Below are 21,316 nucleotides of genomic sequence, written 5' to 3' on the forward strand. Positions count from 1 at the left end.
TTGTTTAATTGCAAGCTTGCTTGAGCGTAATGTTGAAGAAGTTCTTCCAACAATTCATTTGGATTTTGCCAATGTCGAAGTTAGTCTTTAAGTAGTCTTCCGTTATGATTTCATTAAGTCGAGTGATGTCTAATTCCCCTCACATTGTGAGGCATTGTCTCTTTATGGTGATTCTCTATCCGCCGTACAAAGAAGACGCTGCCCAAATTTACAGCTAAATTCTATGGCGAGGAAAACCCTCTTCTTCGCCTTCATGTTTGGATATTTATAGGCAAATTTAGAAGATCTTAGTCGATCATCCCCAGGAATCTCCTTGTTTAGAGGGAGGATTCATCAAGATCTTAAGGTTCAAACCTAAGTAGAATAGGTTAGCACACCCCTATCCTTAGATCCTTGGATTAGGAAAGTAGATCCTCCTTCAATGATTGAGTAGCAGGACATTAAGCCTAGAATCCTAGCCTCCGTCTTATCCTTAGGCGCTACCAGATTCACCAACTAACCCTTCAGTTAGGAGTGAGGAGTGTATCAATCCAACCCTAGAAGATTAAATAAACCAGTTTAGTCCCTTCACAAGTTAATCAGTGGTTGGAGTCGCCGTTCCAAATGCTACAAGATAAGTGGTGGAAACATCAAGCTCTGTTTCACACTCAACTTTAGAAGAGACCTCTAGAAAGAAGCTTAAATCCATTCAACCTCTTCTTAGGAACCCAAACCCTTAGCGAGATCCAAAGAATGAACCTTTCCCAGCTAATAGTCTAATTTTCCGAAGTTTGACCGCTCTCGTATAAATAATTTAGGAGTAGAATCCTAAAGGAAATTTGACACAGAAATGTCTAAATCACCGTAATTTATCCTCAGTCTTGAATCTCTCCCCTAATCAAGGAAGGGTTAACTGCATCTTCAGGGATTAACTCCCTTCTTCCAGCACTTAAGCGACTGGATTCGCCGCTTCAGTAGTAGTAGGCTATTACACCTTATATCCAAAAGTAAAATTCCAAAGCTAAAGGAAAATAATTGATTCAATCCTAAGGACCTCCCGACTCTTAGAATCCTATACGGTCATGGTTAGATTTTACCGAAAACAGTCAAACCACGATCTTGAAACCAATCTGTTTCCCATCTCGGTAATTTACCTTTACTTGCCTAAATCCGTGAGATTACATGGAACCTCTCCTAACCAGCAGAATTTAGGACTAGAGTTCTGAATTTGGATCATCTAGTATTTTTAGGACGCTTAGACCTAGGGGTCAGAGCCAATGTGTCAAGAGCCATCATTTGTAGCTAGGTTGAGCGAGTTGAAAGGAATAGAGTCTGGCAAGGTTTTGTTAAGAGAATAAATTTTTCTAAGTCAATTAGTAGAAGTTTAGGACGCTTAGACCTAGGGGTCAGAGCCAGCGTGTCAACATCCTTACCTCATAGTTAGGTTGAGTGAAGTGAAAGGATGGAGTCCTGTAAGGGTTTGTCTAATTAAAGTTTAATGGAAAGGTCCACAAAGGGACTCATCAAGTTTGAGAAGAACGTTCTCATAAAGTTTAATCTCTTCTGTCAAAGTTCTTCAATTCTCGTCTCTACCTAAAGAGACTATTTGATTAGGACGAATAAAACTAATCTGACACAAACAAATCTAACTAATAATAAAATATATTATTATTGAAGAAGTGGCTAATGAAAGATGTCTAACCCAAAGAATGTTTGATTTCCAAATTTTGGACGGATCAATAATGAGCCGTAATGAGTTGACAAAATAAATCTTATATTTGGAAATTTTTGGTGATTGTGAGTTAGAACTATTAAGGGATTGTAGAGTATGTTTTAAAGAATGCTAAACAGATGTCTGGATACGGTTGTAGTCCCCTCAGCTACCTTAGGATTATAGGATTGTATTCTTGTCTTCATTGTTTGCTGCTCTCCCAAACTTCTTTGGTCGACCTTGGGTCCGGGTACATGATTACTCAAGAAGGAACAAAGTTACATTTATTTATGAGTATTAAGGTGATTAACATCCCTTAGGGTTAAGCACCTCCTGCCTTTTAGTTAATAGCTAGGACATGGCAGGACTCATTGCAGACGTCGGAAAGTGTTCATAGTATAACCATCCATCAAAGGTTCTGATAGAATACTCTGTCGCGAGGTGTACTCGACGAGGATGGGAATTATTACCATTATGGTTTATAATACTTATTGAGAAATTAGACTTTGGTGGAAGGCTTGGTGAATGTGTGTCCCAAGATGATAGTTTGGTGGACTGTGTGTCCTAAACAAATGGAAAGCTTGACCCAAGAAGATAGTTTGGTGGACTGTGTGTCCCAAATAAATGGAAAGCTTGATGACTGTGTGTCCCAAGAGGATAGTTTGGTGGACTGTGTGTCGTCCCAAACAAATGGAAAGCTTGGTGATTGTGTGTCCCAAGAGGATAGTTTGCTAGACTGTGTGTCCCAAACAATTGGAAAGCTTGGTGACTGTGTGTCCCAAGGGAAAGGATTGATTGAGAATTACTTGTGGCAAGTTCATTGTTAAATGTTGGTCGACGAAAGTCTATCTATGTTAAAGTGTTGTGGATCTTGTGTATTGTCTATATGTGTATTCCATTTGGTGTATGTGATGTGGGTGAGTAGCCAGACGGGCTTCATGAACTCGTAGTACTCCACGGGGGAAGAGTCCTATCTGGCTAGGACTAGGACTGTGGGAGTGTGGGAAGAAAGATTGCTTCATCAAGGTAGAGATGTGGGAATTAATTGAGGAAGTGGAAGAAGGTGTGTAATGAACCAAAGAACCCTGATTTTTATGCTTTCAGCGTAAAGTTTTAATTTAATAGGAATGGAAAGACTTAGGAATATAGGAGGGGACCATCCCTCGGTGTCAAGAGACGCAGAGAGCCAGACATCTCAGTAAACTTCTAAAAATGAATCAAATTAGTTTAAAGAAGTCTTTCGCAAATTTAAGAATAATTGTTAATTGGAAATGTGAATGATGACATCGTCCATTACGATGAGGTGTCAGGTGACTCGATCTCGGGAGAAGACGAGTGTATTCGAAGATAGTATGTGTGTGCATGAGAATTAGTTACATTTATGTAGATTATTATGGCTAGGATAAGAACGAACACGATCAACTTAAAATGGTGATATAATGGTGGGGGTCGCCGGGACAATGTCATCCAGAAGATAAAAAGAAAGTTAAACAAGAAATGCATGCTGTTTTCCCTTGTCTTACGATTGTTTTCCAACAATGAAAATTGTTTGAATGAACAAAATTAAGACTTCTGGATGACATTATCACTATCCAACAGGCTCGAAGGTGGGAAGGGTTACGAGAACGGGTGCTGCTGGGATTCCCAATATTTACAAATTTAAATCAGTCTTCTTCTTGTAAGTAAGCTAGGTACGCTTTAGGACTTAGTAACCGACGATTGGGAGGTTCGTATCTAGGATTTATTCCCCTGTATCTAAACCCCCCTGGGCTAACATCTACGTTAGGGATAGAGGGATTCCCTAACATGGACCTGGTCCCAGGTGGGAGGGCTACCCATTCGGGTTGGTAAGCCCGGGCTAGGGCACTCACAGCTCCAATCGATTATACGAGTTGGAAAAGCTGGATGAAAGGAGACTTGTAGCAGTGGCCGGAATGTATGCTGAAAAGTGACGCTGCAAAAAATGGTTTGACAACAACATTCGCACAAAAGAGTTCAAGAGAGGTGACCTAGTTCTAGTTTACACTCTCAAGAAAAACAAACGCAAACTAAAGATGCAAGGGCTCAGCCCATTCGTCATCAATGATTTAACCTCGGGAGGAGCAGTGCGTTTAGAGACCATAGAGGTTGAACCCATGCCTAATTTTATCAATGGTAGTTGTATGAAACGCTTCCATGAACCACTTACACTGGAAATGTTGGATAAGTTACATACAGCCAAAAGCAAGAAGGAGGCTCTCCAAAGATTAAAAGATGAAGCGCAAGAGGAAGCTAGGATCTGAGTGGAGAAAGCTAAAGCAAGAAGACTACATATCTCAGCTCTCTCAATCATCAAAGAAGAGGACAACGATTACGTGCCTCCGGTGCTATCAACGGTGGGGCTCGCCTCACAATTCATTTGCAAAAGGCAATGCTAGACACAGGAGCAGACGCCAATGTCATGGCCGACGAAGTCTATCAACGCCTCATTAGAACACCCCTTGCTGACACATCAGTTTCCTTCAACAGTTTCACCAATCAAGAGACTGTCTACAAAGGAGTAGTCACAATTCAGGTACAGGTTGAAGACCACTTTGAAGACTGCATATTTTATGTGGCAGATGCTGAAGAATGCGCTCACGACTTGATCCTGGGCAGAACATGGCTAAGTCACCATAGATACTCTTATGACTGGGATGAGAGAACTATCATGTTAACTCTCAAAGGTGGCAGAACCTTCATCTGCGAACACAAGCCAATTCCCAAGTTCAAGAGTGATCCACCCAAGCAAGTCCAGTCAAATAGAACCAAGTGGGTACTTAAACAAACAACTCCCACTAGCATACAAACTAAGGAGTTCAAACTACGGGCATCAACAGAATCAGCCCAAGGAGCAACAACAAGCAAGCAAAAAGCATCAAAAGCTCAACCACAGCTTCAGCATTTTGCAAACCATTTTCAGAGACAACACCACTCTCGCCGAGGACAAGTGAAGCTGCCACAGTGATGGATACCAAAGACTGTCCTCGCAGCTCAAGGATATTACGAAGGAGCCACACACATATGGGTTCCAAAAACACACAGGACTATCAACAAGATGGAACCAAAAGCAGTCCCGCAAACTAACATGATGACTGCTAAAGGAACAATGAAGTGGGTACCCATACAACAATCTAGTAAACCCGCCGCAAAGGAGAGAACAACGGCTTCAACTTCTACCACGCTTGAGCAGCCAGCAAAAGAAGGAAGTTGTCTGCAGATGAGTCCCATTGGAACTTCAGTAGCAGAGAAATTCACAAGACACAACTCAGAGGACACAACGGTGTGTGAAAGCAAGGCATCTCATTCACTACCTCTATCAAAAACTGGCATTGCAGCATGCTACCCAACACTAAAAGAAAGAGTTGGAATTTTACAAGTTCAACTTTTTGGCCTGCAATCCGCAAAAATATCCTACCAATCTCGCGGAGATTACAAACTACAGGAAGCAATGCTACGCCTTCAGATAGAGGGAAAGGATGTCAACTACAGTTGGAGGAATCCTACACTTGACTTGTATTCAAGCGTCGATGAGAAAAAAGCGTTCCCAAAAGGAAAGAAACAGGAGCAAGAATAAGGAACGACTCCGAAATCGTAAGTTTTGGCCACAAACAGTCAATTTAGACTCTGAAAGTCTTCAAAAGTGGCTAAACAACTGCACTATTCAACAGGAGTCAACCACTCAAACATAGGTCCACTAACCCTATTATACAATGAGCCACGATTACAAGCCTAAAATGTTAGGTTCGAATGATAAAAACGGCAAAAAAGTGGTAAAAGGAGCACTTTTTTGGCCATTTTATGGTCAGGAAGCCATTCTTTTCAAACGTACGGCAACAGATTTTATCCAATGAATGAGAAGACCAGATCACAGGTGTATCATGACCTATTATAGGATGAGCCAAGACCTCAAGTCCAATTGACATCATATGAGGCATCAACAGGGCCAAAAGGTGCTAAAAAACGCACCAAAACAGGCATTTTAAGGTTAGGAAGCTCTAACTGCTACATCCAAATTCCAATTCTGGGTCTCAAGTACCATGGACCCCCACAATACCTTCAATATAACACATACAAATCATCTTTCCAAAAGTGAAGTTCATTCGGATCGGATTTTAGGCAAATTACACTATCGTCGGCTCAAATGTCAAAAAAGCCTTCGAGACTACCTTCGCCGCATTGCCAATTTCAAACCGGAGAACTTCCATATGAAGTGGCCATCCACGATTGAAGTCAATAGGTTGAGGAAGCTTGGATTCAAACCTTATCACAAATGGAGTCCTAGAACGACTTCATCCGCACTCATGAAAGCAGGGCAAAATCATCAAGAAGGAGAGGACCCGTATAGCGTTTTTTGCCAAAAATCTTCATTTGGGCATCATTCTTCATCATTCAAATGCAAAACCATAACAAACCACATTTGGGAAGAAGTGCTTTAGAGTTGAGCAATGCAGTGGCACACCATTCAAGGACACCATTCAAGGAGCTGATTTCGGACCAATTCATAGTGTTGTCGCCATAGCGTACAAGTCTACAAGGAGGATTCCATTAAATCCAACCATCTCTGTACATATCCGGTTTGCATTCACAATCACACAGGAGTACTGTCAAGTCGCCATAGCACTTGCTACTGGCATAAGAGTCAGAGTCGGGCTTTGCTTAGCCAAATTACACTAGCATCTCAGACCCATACTATTCAAGCTATACATTCACTAGTCTTTTTGCTCGTACGATCATAAGTTGCCATCATTTTGCATGATTATGCCGAGCCAAGAGGTCTGGTTAGTTAACCGAGTCGCTTGGGTCAAATGACGAGCATAGTCTTATGAAGATAGATGAGGACAAAGTGTCCATCACACCACGCACAATACACAAGTGAGAGAGTGAATATCCTCGTCCACAAACACCCTTTCCGAATAATTGTGAGCACCTAGAGTGGGTTGTAACACTCGGTGTGCTACAATCAATCCGGAATGATCTCAAGTATAGCTTTGCTTGCACCGCATACGCCATCTGCATTACATGTCCATCAACTCATCCTAGGAGTCCACAACATCGGGCTATGCATTAGACACTTGTGCTATGACAACCCAGACACACTATATACACAGTAAGACATCCTCTACTATGCATGCCTCTTGATTGCAATTGCAAAGCCAATTGAATATCTAGTATGGTCATGACGCTATGTTTTTACCTCAAGATCCCGAAGACTACCCACGTACAACTCAAGATTTCAAGAGTCTCAGCACCGCACATACATAAAACTCAATCCACCACAGTCACTTACGGCATGATCCACACTAGACTGGGGGGAACATAGGCATACACTGCACAACTGCACTACCTTGTTCTAACCACTCATTGCATTACTCAAGCACACACTGCATATTGCATTCACTACTCCAGGAGTAGCAAGACACTAGACTGGGGGGAAGCAAGGGCATAATATACAAGGCATTCACTGAGAGCCCATCACTCACAATCATAAGGCAGCATTAGGCTTACGAGGGCACAGTCAGGTGCACTTAGAACATTCACAGTTACAAAAACGACCAAAAAGTCAAGCCAAAAAAGAAAAATACAATTTCAAGCACATGAAGACTAACACTTGCTGTAGAAGATGATGAAGCACATGAAAATGAAAGCAAGCATCTCTGGGGGGCATACCAAGCCGAGAAACAACAAAGTGGAGCAGAGCATGACAAAATTCAGCAGAAATCTTGCAAAGAACTCACAAAAATTACAATTTCAAACCAAAATTTGGGCCAACCCCAGTTACAAAAAGTGAAGAGGAAGAAGCCAAGCTCCAGCAGGCTGTAGGAGGTCTATCTGCTCACTGCCCCAACCATCGACATCAACATGTCGATGGTCCAACAATCAAGGCACTTAGAAATTGATTTTGGGCATGCCACTATGCACACAAGGTAGATGCACCATCAGGCCAGAGGCCAACTCAAATTCGGCATGTTGATGGTCCAAAACAGAGTGTCGATGGTCCAATTCTGCGCGGCACTTAAACCTTATTTTGTGTGTTATTAGGCTCATAAGAGCATCAAAGAGAGCAACAAGGCAAGGCAAGTGTATGATTTGGGGCATTCCGAGCATCGTCACACACGCACGGAGCATCAATAACACGCGAGGTAGGCCACACATCCCTCTCGCATTGCATTAGGTTGCCGGGTACGCTCGAGGATCCACATAGAGTTGCGGCTCACTTCAAAGGGAGTGCGTAGGCACACCTCACCCGTACGGACGCTTTCACGCGGTCCGCGATAGTTATAGTGGCGAAGCCCTGGCAAATTTTTTGGAAAAGCTTAGAACTTAGAAAAAGTCAGCGAAGTGCGCACCATGGTGAAGACACGTCGTGACTCACAAGGACCGGCTCGGGCACAAAGAACAGAGTTGCCTGACCCACCCCCACCATACGCGGAGGAGCCGGATGAGCCAGAAGAGCCTTCAGAGGACCCTATCTCTAGCGAGGGCAAACCTTCAGCAAGAAGACTACTTCCTGCATATCACTTTGAACTAGATGCATACATGGCGGATTGCTACATCGACGCACCAGTGATGATGCAGCATCGAGCTTGTTTAGCTCGAGGAAAATTTAAGGACACAAAAGGCAGGACAGTGCTTGTGATGGTGCCAACTGCTTCTTTCTTTGTACTACACACAGTGGACCCAAATGCAGCACACTTATGGGAATGCTTGAGCCTAGATGGATATTTTGGTTTACCAGCATGGGGACCCAATCTACAAAGAGCGTGGGAGGCATACACCACAATGGATGCCAACTTCAAGTGCCAAGTTACAAACTTGCACGGCAACAAGGTCACAATACAACTATCACCTGCTGGAGTAAGATGTGCTCTCCGTCTCCAACCTGGAGAGATGGAATTCAATGAGCGGGGGCACACCAGTAAAGAGAGGATTCAGTGTGCAGATGTAGTGGAGCCACGGTGGGAACATTTGAAAAGACAAGAAATCCGGCTGCCATTACAGATTCATACACAACATCTGCACCTTGCTCATCCACATAGGTGGAGTACTCCGGAGAAAGCCATGGCGGTGGAGTACACATTGAGACAAACCATACCCTCAATGCTAAGAAAGGATTATGCCGCTACAATCTTGCATATATTAAGGCAAGGGAGCTTAAGTATAGTAACACAGGGTGTCAGTAAGGTGAAAAGACGCACCATGCCATACCTAGGAGCTGTTTTGATGATCATCAAATTGGTGTATGAAGCCCTAGACAAAACGGAGTTGCCAGAACCATGGGTTCTACCAGAAGGGGAACACATTCACAGCCTCCACATGAGGAAGTTTCAGAGAGAAGAAAAACTGGCTGAGGAAGAGATGGCTGCTGTTGAGCCTGAACCAGCAGTACAACCTGAAGCTGCAACGGGTCTACAAATGACTGAAGAAGAACAACTGGCTGAAGCAATAAGAATCAGTGCGGAAGAAGAAAAAGTCCGAGCTAAGGAAGGACCAAGGAAAACCACCATGAGTTACGTGATGTGAGCGGCATGGCTATCTGGTCGCTTCGAAGATGAATACGATGACCCCAATTTTCAAGAAGCGCTACAGAGGAGTCTTTACGATATTCATGGGAAAGAATGAAAACTTCCAAAGGAAGTCTATTGTACTCCGGAGCAGGGTGAGCTAGTGAGGCAAGCAATGTTGAATTTTGCACAAATACCCCAGTGCTTAGGCACATTTGTAGGGGCACTAGTGGAATACAAAGAAGAATTACAAGCTGAAGCTGAGAAAAAGATCGCTGAAGAAGAGGAGAAAGAGAGAGTTTTCCAAGAAAAAAGTAAAGCTGCCGCTCAAGCTCAAGAGTGATCAAAGGGAAAAGAAAAGGTTGTTGAACAACCTAAAAAGAAAAGCAAGCCAGTGGAGCATGTTGCAGGATCGTCGGCTGCCATCAACTGAACCCAGAAAGAAATCAAGAATGGAAGAAATCGCTATGTATCGAGAACTTTATCCGGAAACCCAAGAATGGATGCAAAGATTCTTGGAAGCCCACATAAGCGATGAAACTCAAAAGGACATACATACGGAACTCACATCTATCACGGCTGTCCAAGATCAAGCGCAGAGGAGGCTTGAAGAAGTGAGGACAAATTTTGAAGTTGTTCTATATGAAGATGAGCAGGTGTACAACCAAGTCCAGCGCAACCTTCAGGAGAGCATTGATGCTATTGAAGATCTCTACACCAGCTCATCACCAACCTTTACATGTGGCACAACTACTTCAAGGACGAATGTCAGATGCTACATGACTATCTAGAAGATGTGGCCACAAGGCTCAACGAAGCTGAAAAGAAGGCGGAAGACCAAAAGAGCAAGACAACACCTAAGGATCCCGAGGAGAAGATGTTGGCAAGACTGAATGCCACCACAAGTGAGTTTCGTGAGGTCCGGGAGACAAATAGGCAACTGGCGGAATTTCTCGAAGCTGAATGGCAAAGAGCCCAGACAAAGAACCCAATCCACAGAGTTTAGTACATCTGTCCTTGAAGAAACTATGAAGAGAAGTCAAAGCCTCGAATCAGCAGCATCGGTCATCACGGACAGTAACGCTGGAGAAGAGCTGATCCGCACAAGGCAAGATCTTACAGAAGCCAATGCTACTAATAGAGCATTAAGAGCAGAAAATATGGATCTACACTTGCAGATGGACAAGCTAAGAAAAGAAATGGAAGAATTCAAGCGTACCCAAGGGGACAGAGCACCGCCAGTGACTCTAAGACCATTATCTCCCATTCTGAAGCACTCGGTATTTGAAGAAGAAACACAGTAGGAACAGCAAAGGAGACCCACGGTTAGCCCAAGTCCACCACACCTGCTACTGGAACAAGTAAGCCTGGAAGGACGTATACACTACGAGAGAGAGTGGATTTCAGAATGACACAAGAGGTCTTCTCTCAACTTTCCCGAAGGCAAAAAGATTGGTAAATATATGAAGTGGCCATTCTGGAGCTAAGCCGACTCATCCCCAGGAACAGTTTCCAAGCGATACGATGATGATGAGTAGTGCCATGCTCAGGGCTAAGATTGAAAAAGACTTTGTAGAATGGGAAATGCTTCATCTAGAGGAAACCAAAGGTGGCTACAAGCCTATCAGCAACATGTACAAAAAGGAGGTCATGGAGATCCAACCCAAGTGGTGGAAGATATGGTTCCGACAGAAAGAGGGAGTGATGGATATTTACAAAGAGTCCCCTCAAGAAATGCGCATTGACTTCTGCCCCACAAGAAGGTGCTACACTTGGGTGGAATATGAAAAGAGAAGGGAAAGAAATCTTCAACTCCTAAACTTCCCATACATCGCCTCTCCAGCTCCATACACAAAGATCAACAATGAATGGATGGCAGAGCTATGTGACCGAACAATGGATTACTTTGTAGGTGTCCCCGACTTTGCTATTCAGATGTTTTGCAAGTTCCTGAGATTGATAGTCATATTACTCAGAGGATTTGAGAAGGAAAGGCTTAAAGATCCCAACTTCTACAAGTTCCATTTTGGCGATTACCAATTAGCCTGGGATTTCAATATAGGTCCTGACATCGATCAGCTCCATGGACTCTATGAGCGGACCAGGTGGTTCCGAAGTCATCACATACAAGCCTTTGAAGAGATGATGACCACGGGTTTCTTCAGCAACATATATAGCACTTGCTTCAGAACAAATGCAGATCTTCAAGAAGTGTTTATACAAAGGAGGCTCTTGGATGCCAGATTGCCATTTCTACCACCCACCAGAGCCAAGGACTGAAGAGGAATCAAGTGCGCAGTTACACACACGCACAGTGCTTTGTTGGATCCATCAACCTTATGAACATCAAGATGTCACCAACGGAACGATTATGAACAGGTTGGATCTAATGGATCAAAGGAATTTGAGACAACATCAAAGAACACAAGGAAGCCTACGCCAAATTGAAAGAAGTGATGGAGTCACCACTAGGGCTACCACAAGAGACGGGCTTACCCAAGCGCAATCACAAGAACAAAGGCAAGAGCCAGCAGCTCAACCTCAACCCGCTGCTGAACAACAATCGGCTCGGGAAACCCCTTCAAGACAAGGCACAAGAAGAACACCAAGCACACAAGGAACAACGGAGCTAGGATCAAGCACCCCAAAGCGGGGACGAAAGTGACCACCCATGGACTTCAAGTTCACATGTCCGTAGACGGAACATGGATACGACTGGGGGGATTGTTTGGCTCACACGGGAATGGGGTTTACAGGTGCAGATAAAGGTAAAGAGAGAAGAAGATGGAAGTTGCTGCAGAAGCTGCGGGAGCGGGAATACAAAGTTTTTGCTATTTTTGGATATTTCCCGTGACTACCATTAATTATTTAACTGCCGAAGTGCAATGTAACAATACAAGGAGATAAGTGGGCTCTATAAGAGTTCCAACATGTAATTACTGAACCCATATTTACAGAATTAGTGCTTAGGAAGGCTAGCGGGTGCCCAAGTGTGGAGTGGACATAACTTAGGGCATTTTTAGCTATTTTGCTATAAGTAGAGCCTTCTCTAAACAAACCCTTCTTCTTTTTGGCTATCTCTAGTTGTAACTAAGAGCAAGAGCATTCTAGCTCTCCTCTCTACACACTCTCACCTCTTGAGCCTCTCTCTCATTGCTTGAGCTTTGGCTATGGCTATGGGCTTGTATCATTGTATCTACATTGATTAATGCAAGGAGAGTGGTTCTCTAATATTTAATCTCTTTTCTCTACTCTCTAATATGATGTGGACTTGTGGGCATTAGCTTAATCATTAGCTACTTGCCTTAAGCTTGAATCATTGTCATTTATGCTTTGTAATGTGTATGTATTGATTAGCTTGCTTTAATCTTGATTAGTGTATGCTTGTTGCTAATGTGGGTTTTACTCTCTTGCTAGAGTGCTTATGGGGGAAGTGTAAGAAGCTTGGGTAAGCTCTCTACGCTTAATGGGAATTTGTGGGTTATGTATGAAGCTTGCTTGCATTAGTTAAGCATCATTAGTTGTAGAGAAGCATGCTTAATTAGATAGAGTGTGACCGAGTCCTTTCCTTCTATTGAGTTGCATCAAGTACTCTCTTGAATAATCCCATTGCTTGTTCATTAGCCTAAGGGAGTAACATCCCTTGCTAATGCAAGGCCGGAGACTATCAGGGGTACTAGTGGTTCTTGATGTATAGAAAGTGGGTTGCATTGCATGTGCATGATGTTTGAATGCATATCTTGACGGTGGGTAGATAGGAGTAGAGGCTTAGTTGATTAGGTGAGTGGGTTAGCAACTCCAATGCTAATACCATTCGGTAGTGATTGAATGGGTAGATAGGATGGGTGGCACGTATTGGTAGTTAGAAGAGATCACCAAATGGCTCGGCAAAGAGATTAGCAAGTGATTGACACCCACTTGTGTCCTCCACGACCTAGCTGGGTTAGCTCTCCCTATGAACGATAGTCTTGTCTATTGAGGTGTGAGTGTCACAATCGGGATTACAAGCCACTCTAAGTCTTACCTCAATAGGCTAGACTATCGTGCATAGGGAGAGCTAACCCGGCTAGGTCGCGAAGGACACAAGTGGGTGTCAATCCCTTGCTAATCTCTTTGCCGAGCCATTTGGTGATCCCTTCAAGCTACCAATATGTGCCACCCATCCTATCTACCCACTCAACCACTACAAATGGTATTAGCAATGGAAGTGCTAACCCACTCACCTAATCGACTAAGCCTCTACTCCTATCTACCCACCATCAAGATATGCACTCAAACACCATGCGCATGGAATGCAACCCACTTTCTATCCATCAAGAAACACTAGCACCCCTGATTGTCTCCGGCCTTGCATTAGTGAGGGATGTTACTCACTTAGGCTAATGGATAAGCAATGCCTCATGCATGTGAGTGAGGGCTTGCGCTGAAATTTTTTGCCTTTGCTTCCCCCAATCTAGAGACCCCAATCTAGAGAATTGCTACTCCCGGAGCGGTGAAGTTGATATGTAGTGTGTGAATGAGTAGTGACATTAGTGGTTGGAAATGAGGTAGTGTTGATGTGCAGTGTATGCTAATGTTCCCCCCAGTCTAGCAATGGTCATGCATCAAGAGTGTTCATGCAGTGAGTGATGGTGATAGAGTGAGTGGTGAGTGTGTGACGTATGATGCTTATGCCATTTGAATTGTCAGTGGTGGGTGGTTGTTGCTCCTGGTTCTCGAGGTAAGAGCATAGCATCATAACCATACAAGACAATCAATTGGCTCTGCAATTACTGTCAAGAGGCGTTTGTAGTAGAGGATGCGATATTGTGTGCACAGCGTGCATGGGTTGTCTCACTGAACAAGTGTCTAATGCATAAGTCCGTGTTGTGGACACCTAGTATGAGTTGATAGACATGTAGTGCAAATGGTTATGCGGTGCAAGCAGAGTGAAACAAGAAGGCGATCCGGAAAATTTGTAGTGCAAGGAGTAACATAGGTCACTCGAGGGGCTCGTAACCATCCGAAAAGGGTGTTCGTAGACGAGGATATTCACTCTCTCACTTGTGCATTGTGCGTGGTGTGATGGACACTTCATCCTTCTTCAATCGACATGAGACTATGCTCATCCTCAGACACAAGCGACTCTGTTAACTAGCCAGACTTCCCGTCTCGACATAATCATGTAAAATGATGGCAGCTTATGGTCATAAGAGCAAACAGACTAGTGAATGTATAGCTTGAATAGTATGGGTCTGAGATGCTAGCGCGTTTTGGCTAAACAAAGTCTCTGACTCTGACTCTTATGCTAGTGGCAAGTGCTATAGTGACTTGACTGTACCTGCTATATGAGTGTGAAGGTGTTCCAGATACGTACCATGGGTTTGGAGATGTTGGAATCCTTCCTGTCGACTTGTTAGCTATGGTTATAGCACTCTGAAATGGCTCGAAATGGATCCGGAACCTTGAATGTAGTTCCAGTGCGTGACTCGGCTCTATGGCGCTCTTTCCAATGTTGGTTGACCATGATTTGGAATTTCAATGATGAAGAATGATGCCCGGATGACCAAATTTGACCAAAAAATGCTATTTGGGACATTATCTTTTCTAGGTGTTTTGCCTGTTTTTGTCAGCATGAATGAGGTAGTTCGGAGACTCCGTTTGCAACGTGGTTCGAATACAAGCTTCACCAACCACTAGACTTCAATCCTGGATGGTCACTTCTTATAGAGGCTTGCCGGTTTGGAATTGGCAATGCGGCGAAAGTAGGCCCGAGGACTTATTTGACATTTGAGCCGACCATAGTGTAATTTGCCTAAAATCCGCTCCGAATGAGCTTCGCTAGGCGAGCTGATTTGCGTGTGTTATATTGAAGGTATTCCGAAGGTTTGTGGCACATAAGACCCAGATTTGGCTTTGGTATGTAGCAGTTAGAACTTCTGGACCTTAAAATGCCTGTTTGGGTGCGTTTTTTAGCACTTTTTGGCCTCGTTGATTGCTCGCATGATGTCAATTGGGCTTGAGGTCTTGAATCATCTTGTAACAAAGTATGTTATACCTATGATTTGGTCTGCTCCATCGTTTGATGAAATCTGTGGCCGTATGGTTGAAAAGAATGGTTCCCTGACCATAAAATGGCCAAAAAAGTGCTCTTTTCCTCACTTTTCCGCCGTTTTTGTTGTCCGAACCTAACCCAGTGGGCTTGAAATTTTGGCTCAACCTGTAACTAGGTTGGATGGACCTTTGATTGAGTGCTTGACTCGTTTCGTCGAATGAGCCTGCTGTTTGTTCACATTTGGAGCTTTTCAGAGTCTGAAATGACTGTTTTGTGACCCAAAATTGGACTTTTGACTTTGTTCAGTCATGGACACTTGTATCCAAACTCTTTTGTAGCCTGATCAGCATGTTTTGCAGCTTCCTGTGCATTTTTCATGGCCGAGAATGGCGTGATGTGTATACGGGCCAAGGTGATGCTCTTTTTTGGAGTGGGACATAGTGCTGCTTTTTGTGACCCTGAAGTAGTTGGAGTGATGTCACATATTGGTTTCTTCCCCTTCACGGATCTGATATCTTGAATGATTGGATGTGGCAGTGTGGTACTGCATCATAGCGGGATTGAAGGTGGAGTAAGTGGGCTAGTTGGGATAACTCTTGGCACCCACTTCTCAACAACTCTTGGGGTTGTGGCAGTGACCGACTGACATAGGGATTCCTGGCGTGCTCGTTGGAAGCATGATCCTCTCGTCTGTGGTAGTGTGACTAATGCCTATTGGGGGCTAGACTGGGCTGATTGCTTCAGTGGTCTCTTCTTTGGCAGCCAGAGATGAGTTGCTCCTAGGTAGTATCCTTGGGCTTAAAGCAATGATTTGGGTACCCATCTCGTGGTCGTTGCTGCCGTAGCGCTCTTTTTGTTGCTCTTGGGTCTTGACCTCTTCTTCTTTATCTTGTGTTGAATCGGTCTCTGAACAACTCTTGTCTCCAGAATCGGTTTGACCTGTGGAACCCAAACCTCCAAGTTGCCTTCATAGTAGCCTTGAACTTGTAAAATCCCACTTGGAATCCAACGTTTATTCGTCCGAGGGTACTTTGGTTGGTACACAATTTGATTCATTCTTTGCCTTTTCGGTGGCAGAGTGATTCCCGTGGGCTCTTGTTGTTGCCGCGGCAGTTGGTTGTCATTGTTAGAGTTTGGTTGTTGCTTTGGCACCCACTTTGTTTGAGCTGTATTCGCAACGCGTGCCTTTGGTGGATCTTGTTTAAACTTTGGGATTGGCTTGTGTTCCCTGATGTAGGACCGCTTCCCATTGAAAGTAAGCATGATGGTGCGGTCATCCCAGTCAACTGAGCACTTGTGGCGATGCATCCATGCGCGACCGAGTATGAGGTCATGGACGCATTCTTTGGCGTCTGCCACATAAAAAGTACATGGCTCTGTGTGCTCGTCCACATGTATAGGGGTGGTGACTTCTCCTTTGCACTGAGAGCCTCTTGATTGCTGAAGATGATCAATTTGTTGGCTAAAGGAGTTCTGATTAATCTTTGATAAACCTCATCCGCTATGACGTTCTTGTTTGCTCTTGAATCTAGCATGGCTTTGTAAGTGGTTGTTGGTGATACTAAGCCCACTGTGAGTAGCAAGGGTGGCACGTATTCTTCATCTTCGCTGGAGATGGTTGTGCTTGAATAAGCCTTTTCTTTCTCATCACGCTCTCTGGCTTCATTCGGCATCTCCTCCTTGGGTAGTTGTTTGGTCGGCTTCGTGTTCTCAGTAGTGATGGATGACCGAGTTTGTACAGCAGAGGTGGCGTGTACGAGTTCTTCTCTTTGGGAGCTTTTTGGGACCAAATGGTGTAACTCTTCTTTGTCAAAGCCATGAAGAATGGTTGTACTTGAACCTGTAAGAGTTAGAGAGTTGACCTGAATGGTGTAACTACGGTCTTTCCAATCCAGTTGGCAGTCGGTGAATCTTATCCATGTCTTGCCCAAGATTACACTCTCCAAGGCTTCACCTTTGTTAGCAACATAGAAAACCATATGCATGGACTCATCCTGAATACACATTTTTTGGACTATGCACCCTAGACAAGCGACTCCTCCTTGTGTCAAGTTTAGAACTTTCGTAATAGCAGATGACAGTGCAGGTTGACCTAAGGTGTCCCACATTTCCCAAGACAGAATATTTACGACTTCTTTTGTGCCTATTAAAGCATGCGCAGGGTGGCTGCCTTTGTGCATGATCATTGTCAAGAGAATGCGAAATGGGCATGTTTCAGATTGTGACCATACAGAAGGGAATGATGTCATAGCCTTCCTTGTCACAGAACTGTGTTTCTCGTGAAAGTGCAAACGTGTCTATTGTTGCTAAGACGTGCATCCACTCATGATCGTCAATGACCGCTTCTGGATAGAGTGAAGGCATGTACGCTTCATCGTCAATGGCTCTATTCATATCTTTTAGACAAGTTCTCACTTGGTGAGCTGTATTCTTGGAATAACCAAGCGTTTGTCACTGAATCTTTGGTAGAGGTGGTAGCAGGGGTCAATCCTGAAGAGTAAGAGTCAAAGTCATCTACCGGGGTTCTAGCCATGTCCCTATAGGTAAAATCAACTAGATTGACTCTCGTTGTGGCGTTTTCATGGCGTAGATATATGTAGTCATAACCCCATTCTTGGATAACCTTGAGCTGTCTCATGAAAGGTCTTCCTAGGATTATGTCATAGTTTGGGTTCTTCCCAAAGTCAGCTACTGCAAATGTATGTTCGTATTGTACTCCACATGATTCTACAACGACATCCTCCAACAAACCTAGAGGGTTCTCTAGATTGCCATCCGCCAGTTGCAGCTCCATGCGCATTTTTTGTAGTGCTTTTTTGTCCCACTTTTCCCACTTTGCTTTGGTTGCAATGCTGATTCCTGCTCCCGTATCAAGAATTGCAAAGGTCTTCACCCCGTTCATCTTAATTGAAAGCATGGAATTGCCCTTATCTTTTCCCCTCTTCTCGTACTTATTGACTTTGTTCAAAAGAACTTGTCATACGATGCTTGATCCTGAAGATGATGCGTATGGTAAGGCTAGCTTCAGATCTTCCTCCACACATCATAGCCTTTTTCTCTAAGCATACGAGATACTTGCCCCCACATCTCTGGCTTGATTTTCAAGAAATCAACTAGTGGTTGGCTGGGTAGCTGTTACTAAAGCAAATAGAACTGCTTGTAGATTTAAGGTGTCCTTAGCTTCTGGGATCACTTGCCTTGATGAGGGGAATGGAAGAATTTCTGTGCACGCCTCTGACTTACCAAGGTAAGATGGAAGCATAGCAAGCGTGTTAGGCACACTCTTCTCTTCCTCTTCCGCCATATCAGATTCAGCTTCGTGAGCTTCAAGGTTGTGTGGCTCGGAACTAGAGAGTTGTATGACAGAAAAGGGTGCAGATGCCATCTTTATCCTTCAAATCACGGATTTCATTCCAGAGCTCCTCAGCTGTTTCTTGCTGCAAGACTGGGATTGCCCTTGCTTCTTCGTGATTGGTTTTTCGTGATCTTGAACATACCTCACTAGGTGTTCCTTCCTCAGAGACTTCTTGGATTGTCTCCAACTGACTGCTGCTGCCACTAGGACGCGTTTCCGGTCTAAATGGAGGAGGTCCCTCGAACGTCGTTTGCGTATCCTTAATCAAAGCTTGATGCCTAACTAAGTTTACTTTCTCTTGGATTGTGGGTCAGGGTACTCCCGTAGTTTGGGAGGAATAACTATATCCTTCCGAAGTCTTGCTTCATATGCCCTCAACTTGCCTTCCAAAACCTTGTCTTGCTTGTCCACAAGCACTGATCCTCCTGAGCTAGTTCCTGAGCTGCTTACTAGATTTACGATTGGGTTTGGAACCGCGTTCTACGTTTATTTGCTCTGGAATGGTTTCTCTTGGACCTTGTGAAGATCCTGGAATTGAAGTTGGTTGAGCAACTTGCTCCTTGTTTTGTAGGGGTTCCTTATTTTTATGGTTTCCCTTTTTTGAAGATATTCCCCACTTTCATTTAGGTTTGGGTTGAGAAGTTGGGGCTTCTACTGTTTTAGGCTCTTTTTCCTTGGCCTTTTCTTCTACTTTTCTAGTCTGGGCACGAGTGATTGCCCATACCGGCCGTGATGGTTCTTTGTTTAAGGTCTCTTGATCCCTCGCATGTTTTACAATAAATTCCCTTCTCACTCCTCCAGGTAGTTCTAGAACTATGGACTCCCAAGAACACGAGTCAGAGACTTCAGATCCGCTGGCAGTCCCATGTTCCTTACCCTTGGCTTTTTCTCCTTGTATGGTCTGGCTTCGTCGACGCCTTCTTTTGGGTTTGAACATTTTCTGTGGAACCCTTTTCTAGTCTTATGGGCTTATCTTTTCCCTCATTTCTTGCACTCTTGAGACCATCAATAAAGTTGGGTTCTCACCCTCCTTACATTTAAGCTCTCGTTTGGATTCTCCTCGGGTTTGTTTAGAGTCTGTTGAAGTTTCTACTGTGATCTCTTTCAATACTCCGTCCGGTGTTTCGAGAATGATTGACTCATATGAACCTAACTCCGAAAAGTGATTTGCTAGAGTCCCCTTTTTTTCTCCGGGTTGGTTTTCCTGGATTTTCTACACTTTTTCCGCTTTAGCTTGAGCTTTTCACTCGGGGAACACTCTTGTATCACTGGATCCTCCTTAGATTCTAGCATTGTCTGCTCGGCTTCCTTCACATTTGGGACCTTTGTCACTATCCGCAGAAAGACAACTTCGTTTTCGTTCTCGGATGAGTTAGATGAGGGGATGACTTCAATGTAATTGAAACCCCTTCTTCCTACATGGACGCATTTCTGGGTTTGTGCGGGCAATTCTTGCTTAGATGTTCAATTGCACAATCTTCACAATACCTCGGAACTTCTGGCCAACGAGAACTACTAGCTTGGACTTTTCCTTCATGTTCTAGCTCTAAAGGGCACTCCTTGGTCCAATGGGGTCCAAAGCATTTGTAGCAATGCACCTCTCGTTCTCGAGTAGAACTCCCTGGCTAATAGGCTTACGCTTTTTCTGAGCTCATCTCTCTCTCGTCAATGTAGGAATGAACTGGTACTAGTTCCATTCCATTCTCATTCCGCTCTTTACCAGAGTTTACCTGAGAAGATGTACCCGCTGTGGTCCCACGAGTTTCTCCCCCAGGTCTTGGTTTTTCTTCTTTTGCAAAAAATACATTTCTTTGTTTCAGATAAGATGCTCGGAGGTCTTGCTCCCTCAAGTATCTAATCCTACTTGGACATTCTAGCACCTCGTGATCAATTTTCTGTCGGCAAAAGTTGCACCACACTAAGGAGTTGTTCTCTCGAAATAGATAAGCGATACTAGAATCACATCGCAGTCTTTGCACTACGAGCTCTAGCATGGATAGAAAATTTTTGTCCTTGCTTGGCTCCTTGGACACAACTGGGTCTTGACACGATGAATTTTGCAAAAATTCATAGTTGTCGTCCATCCGTTGATTCTCATAGCAACACTCATCAAAATCTGTGTGATTCCTTACAAACATGTGTGTGTAAAGTGTTTCGTTCAGAAGCCCTTCTAGGAATCAAGAGATCGGTTTCTCTTCACTTGGCATTTCAGTATAGCAGGGCATCTAGCAATGTATTGTCTAAGTCTGTTTATACACTCCTTTATGGTTTCCCCCTCTTGTTGTTTGAATCTCAAGATCAAGTTAGCCTGAGATCCCAATCTTGGTGTGTGCAGCGATGAAGTTCTTTGCTAACATCTCGAAGTCACAAAGAGAAGCAGGCTTGAGTGCTAGAAACCAAGTTCTTGCCGCTCCTTGCATGGTTAGACCAAAACCTTGCACCTTAGTGTGCTCATCATCGACTTGCTCAGCAAACACTAAGTTTCTAAAGTGGGCTAGATGACCGTAAGGATCCTCAGTCCCTTCAAACTTTGTGCAATGTTTAGCCAAATCGATTGGTCTGAATGGCTTTCTTAGCGATCTCTCATGGCTTCTCCTCTTCCTTTCCTTGGTTTCAAATCTAGTGTCATGAGGTTTATGTGATCCTTCAGAGATCTTGTAACCTCCCCTTTCCTCAGTTTTTAGTTCCTCCCTCCCCGGAGCAACCCCCCCCCG

General features: G+C 43.9%; 1 long non-coding RNA gene across 1 annotated transcript in view; it reads right to left on the reverse strand.

Annotated features, from left to right (window-relative positions):
- Positions 1–606: 606 nt before the first annotated feature.
- LOC147613480 (uncharacterized) overlaps positions 607–21,316 on the reverse strand; it is a 38,641-nt gene continuing 17,931 nt past the window's right edge. The window contains exon 2 of the long non-coding RNA XR_015263203.1: positions 607–4,411. This is a non-coding gene — a long non-coding RNA (uncharacterized LOC147613480). The remainder of the gene's footprint in view (positions 4,412–21,316) is intronic.

The sequence above is a fragment of the Cibotium barometz genome, chromosome 43 (assembly GCF_041138505.1).
Source record: "Cibotium barometz isolate CiBa-2024 chromosome 43, ASM4113850v1, whole genome shotgun sequence".
In the NCBI taxonomy this organism is placed as follows: domain Eukaryota; kingdom Viridiplantae; phylum Streptophyta; class Polypodiopsida; order Cyatheales; family Cibotiaceae; genus Cibotium; species Cibotium barometz.